This window comes from Octopus bimaculoides, chromosome 1, assembly GCF_046866305.1.
Source record: "Octopus bimaculoides isolate indiv1 chromosome 1, ASM4686630v1, whole genome shotgun sequence".
Taxonomy (NCBI): domain Eukaryota; kingdom Metazoa; phylum Mollusca; class Cephalopoda; order Octopoda; family Octopodidae; genus Octopus; species Octopus bimaculoides.
In genome coordinates, this window is record NC_142928.1 from 33,898,282 (window position 1) to 33,903,281 (window position 5,000).

The 5,000-nt window shown below is 31.4% G+C and overlaps 2 protein-coding genes across 8 annotated transcripts in view; one reads left to right on the top strand and one right to left on the bottom strand.

Annotated features, from left to right (window-relative positions):
- LOC106878028 (nose resistant to fluoxetine protein 6) overlaps positions 1 to 1,776 on the top strand; it is a 79,877-nt gene extending 78,101 nt beyond the window's left edge. For all 5 annotated transcript variants that reach the window (XM_089350019.1, XM_089350017.1, XM_052965956.2 and 2 more), the window contains one exon: positions 1 to 1,776. This exon is cut by the window's left edge and continues 379 nt beyond it. The gene's annotated coding sequence lies outside the window, so the exon portion shown is untranslated.
- LOC106878029 (solute carrier family 66 member 2) overlaps positions 1 to 5,000 on the bottom strand; it is a 288,127-nt gene that overhangs the window by 107,732 nt on the left and 175,395 nt on the right. The gene's annotated exons all lie outside the window — the stretch shown is intronic.

Consider the following 5,000-nt stretch of genomic DNA (forward strand, 5'->3'; position numbering starts at 1 on the left):
ACACCTTAAGAATCTGTTAATAATTTCTTATATAGGCACAAGCAAAGCTGTCTTAACAGTAGAATAGTACATTGAGTAAACCACTGCAGTGAGGTCCCTACATATATATATATACATACAACATATGTGGATTAACATTGGGGCACCTAAATGCATGGGTCTCCAATCAGGCAACAGCCCAGTGTGCCCTTGCCTTAAGGTGGCACAGGATACAAGGCCATGAATTTGTGATGGAAGAGCTAGTTGATTATATTGATCCCTTTGAATTCGAAGTGAAGTTACAAAAGAGAATTACCAGGATCCTAAGGGGCTTTTTTTTTGTGCAAGCTAGCCATGTAATCAAGACATGGAGAGTAGGTACGAAAATAACAGAGGGGACAATAGCAAAGTATCTAAAATCATGGATGTTGTTTTGTCATATTACAGAAGATACAGAGTGAAAGAAATAGAAATATTGAAAAGCATATAGAACTGACCAAAGAAAACTTTGGATTGACTAAGCAGAAATTATCTCAGTTATCAGAGGAATGCTGGGAGTTGCATAAGAACATTGGGAAGAACACTGGTACTTGATTCTATTGACCTCAGAAGTGTGTAATGCAAAGTTAACATTGGTAGGTTGTGAACTCATACTGTATGTAAAGAGCTAAAACAAATACTATAAAGCATTTTGTCTAATGCTTTAACAATTCCACTAATTCAAAATAACAACCTTCAACTGCATCCTTTTGCATTCTGCATTCAAATCCCACTAAAGTCAACATAGTTCTTCATCTTTCTAAAAGTTGACTGACATCATACCAAAAATACGTGTCCATTTACCTAAGTTAGAAATGAAGTGGATAACAATTGTTTTTCCTCAGTCAAAAGATCAAAAGAAAAAAAAAACAAAACAACCTGTATATACTTCAGTTCAAGAAATTAGTATTTGATTGATTATACTTTGTTTTTTTGACCCTGGAGGGATAAAATGCAAAGTTGATCTTGGCAAGATTTACAATCAAAATGAAGAGTCATAACGAATACCGCATAGCTTTTTTTCCTTGCTGTATTTCTTCCACTTCTATGAGGTTAAATCCTGTATGATCCTAGTTAATTACTATTTTATTGATACTAGTGAAATTTAGACTCATGCTGGCAATAGTGAGTGCAGTAAATTTGTTATCTGGCAAAATTTGAAATATTTCACACCAAATCTAAGTGACTGATCGTAACACAACACAACTCTTTCATTTTCTTGCCTCACTCCTGAAACAATAGTGGTTGGTCCGCCAACCACCATTGTTCCATTTACTCTATGTATAACTAAGTTTTCATGTATTTTCTTGGATTAAGTCACTCAGAATCTGTGAAGCACTTCTTCCAGATGTTAACACCTTAGACAGTCGTTAGTTTACCTAAAATGTAGTACTGGCCCAGCCTTCTTTTCTAATAAAAATTGATCACTTCAAAAAAATCAGTAACCTTTTTAAATCACAATATCACCTAATAAGCTCTAGTTGTACAATATGTCTTAATCTTTATTTTTGTTTTCCTTAATATGAATATTCGTTCATTATCAACTGTTATATTGTGCTAATTTACTACATTCAAAACTGTACAGTGAATATATCAACTTTATATTTTTTCACCATACTCACTCTTTCTCAATGCCCTCCTTCTCTTTCCTTATATTTCCTCATCATCTTTTGTTTTTTCTGAAGATGGACTAATGTCTGAAACATCCAGACACTCTATATTCATTTCGAGTATTAAACTAATATCATATTCACCATACTTTGTTGTTTCTGTATTGTTTTGTGTGTGTGTGTGTGTGTGTGTGTATATATATATATATATATATAATTGCAGCGTGGAAGGTGTTTATAAGCCATTTAAAATAACACACAAAAACCATTAGATTCACTTCAACATTCTCAAAGCGACGAAAATATTTTGCCAAATTAAATTTAAATGTTGAAGTGAATCGAACGACTTTTGGCTTATAAACACCTTCCACACTGCAATTGTTTTCGTTCCAGCACACAATCTCAGATCAGGTCACTTGCTATGCAAGTACATCTCTGCTATATATATATAGATGAAAGGTATTGGTATCTAGAAGACACAAAAAGTGGCAGGTAACGCTAAGTAAGTGCTGTGGACAGACCGCAGTTAAACTCTTGGTTTGATAGTGATACGAGTGAGGAGTTTAATGTGGGTCTTGTATTAGCATACATATATATATATATATATATATTAGACAAAATGAGATAACAAAGCCAAGGCTATGAGATGTTTTCAGGACATTTATACTGTATCTACATATATAAGTAGTTGGTGTCTTGTTTGTAGTTACCATTGTGTTATATAGATATTTCTTGAGAGACTATACGAAGCCAAGATTAACTTCAATGCATCACAGTCTAATGATGACTTGGCTGGCTGAAAGTTCAAAATCACTGTCAATAATATTCTTGTTTAAGAATAATAAATTTGTACCCTACAAAAGTATAGAGTAACCCATCGGATTAATGTAAAATTGTTCTTATTATAACATTAAAACAAGCATTAACACACACACATTTATATATATGTATGTATATATATACATATAGCAAAAATTAAAGTGGAATATGGAAACAACAGAAAAGGATAAATAAACATAGATCTTTCATCAGCCATGGAGACCAAAATCTCCATAATTTCAGTGAATTCAAATTCCATGGTACAACTCCTCTGGTTGTGCCTGTGATAGTGATTGTACAAAGACAAGGACTAAGAATGTAGAAGGCAACAACACACAAGTGAGAGAGAAGATTATGGACAAATACAATGCAATAACACAAGATATACATACATGCAAACACACATACATATAAATGTAGCAGTATACAAGACATAGAAAAACAACTCTCACCAAGTAACTGCAAGTATGTGTGTGTGTATTGCAAACACATATCATAGAGTATTATATAAAAAGAAACAAAATATAAAGAATATAATAGAAATAGATATTACTTTTTTAAAGAACACTTTTAGTTATCACACACAAAAACCGTTAGATTCACTTCAACATTTAAATTTAATTTGTCAAAATATTTTCGTTGCTTTGAGACCGCGACCTGTTCACTGACAAAATTCCGTGCTGCATCTCGGAATTTTGTCAGTGAACAGGTCGTGGTTTCAAAGCGACGAAAATATTTTGACAAATTAAATTTAAATGTTGAAGTGAATCTAACGGTTTTTGTGTGTTATTTTAAATGGCTTATAAACACCTTCCACACTGCAATTGTTTTCGTTCCAGCACACGATCTCAGATCAGGTCACTTGCTATACAAGTACATCTCCATAAACTTTTAGTTACGAGTTATTCTTATTGGAGTTTAATCTCACACTTCATATTGCTGCTCAACCACTCAGGTAATTAGACATGATTGAAGGCATTCGTCACGACTAATCCATCTAGTGCAGTTTTTTTTTTTTTGGTTGGGAGGAAACAATTCTTCACATTTTGAAAGAAAATACTAAAATCCAAATATATATTTTATTTACTTCCTTGTTTCTTTTTTTTTTTTTCAATATTAAACAAAATCAAAAAGAACAAAAAGACATTATTTAGAGGTAAATTTTTTTAATTTTGTTTTAAAGATTTTCTACAGCCATAAATATCTTCTTTATAAATAGTCCAAATATATTCAAAGAAGATTTACCTGAAATTGTGATACCAATGTGTTCATATTTTTGTGTGTATGAATCTGTTAGTATTTCGATTTATGTGTCTGTTTGTGTTCGTCTGAGTATGAATTGGTTTGTATTTGTGCATGTGAGTCTATGTTTGTGTTTGAAAATATTTCATTTTAAGAACTGCACATCAAGATTAACCATAAACCTTACACAGCCCATACAAGATGAGAAGTAAACTCACAACCTTTCCTCATCTGCAAGAAGCTACAATATCTATGTTTAAGTTTGTTGATGCATTAAAAAACTTCTTGTGTGAATGTGTCTGTATGTACATGTTCGTGTGAGTTATATATATGTGTGTGTATGTGTAAATATGTATGTGTGTCATTAATGTTTGTATCTATCTATTATCAAAAAAGTGGTATGAGTGTAATGACTTGATAATACATTAATGGCAATTGAAGACGTATCAATGTAACCATCATTATACCTTTATGGCAATCAAATTAATATACATGAGGTCATTAAGGTTGTATTGCTCTAACAATCTTTATAAGAATCATGCTAAACATATGGGCATTTGTTTGACCATTTTATTACCTCTATGATAACTAAAGGTATATCAGTATTAATACATTAACAATATAACCAAAAGTGTATCCAAATAGCCATTTGATATATTCATGGCAACCAAAGATGTAGCAGAATAGGTGTCATATTATGTGTGGTAATAAAAAATTTATTGGTGTAAACACATCTGTCATAACCAATATCAGTGTGTTGGGTAAATGTATTAATAGTTAATGTCATAACAAAAGATGCTTTATTATAAACATCTAAATACATTGTGATAACCAAAATTATATAAAGGCAATCATTCTATGGCTACTTCAACCAGACCTTGTCCTGATAACAAAGAATGACTGATGCCATAAAATGTGTATTTCATATTTCTTTTGTTTTCTTTCTTCTTTTTCTTATTAACAGAGTAATTATATTTCCCAGTGTCACATGAGTGACAATAATTTCATTAAAATGGTTTCTACATAGTAAAAGACCTGTCAACAGAACAAGATGCTGTCAAGCTATGAAGATTCAAACTTCAGTAGCATAGCATAATGACTAAAAAATGAAAGATTCAGCAAGGTGATGGATTTAAATTTGAAAACAATAATTTAAAAAAAAAATGAAAAATAAAAAATGTATAAAATGTGAAACTGCAATTATATGAAGAGAAAAAAAATGACTATTTGTTGATAGTCATTGTATAAGGGTCATGGTCCAAGTGAGAGAGAATAAATGCTTAAAATCGTTGTTTTGTTACATAAAAAGAT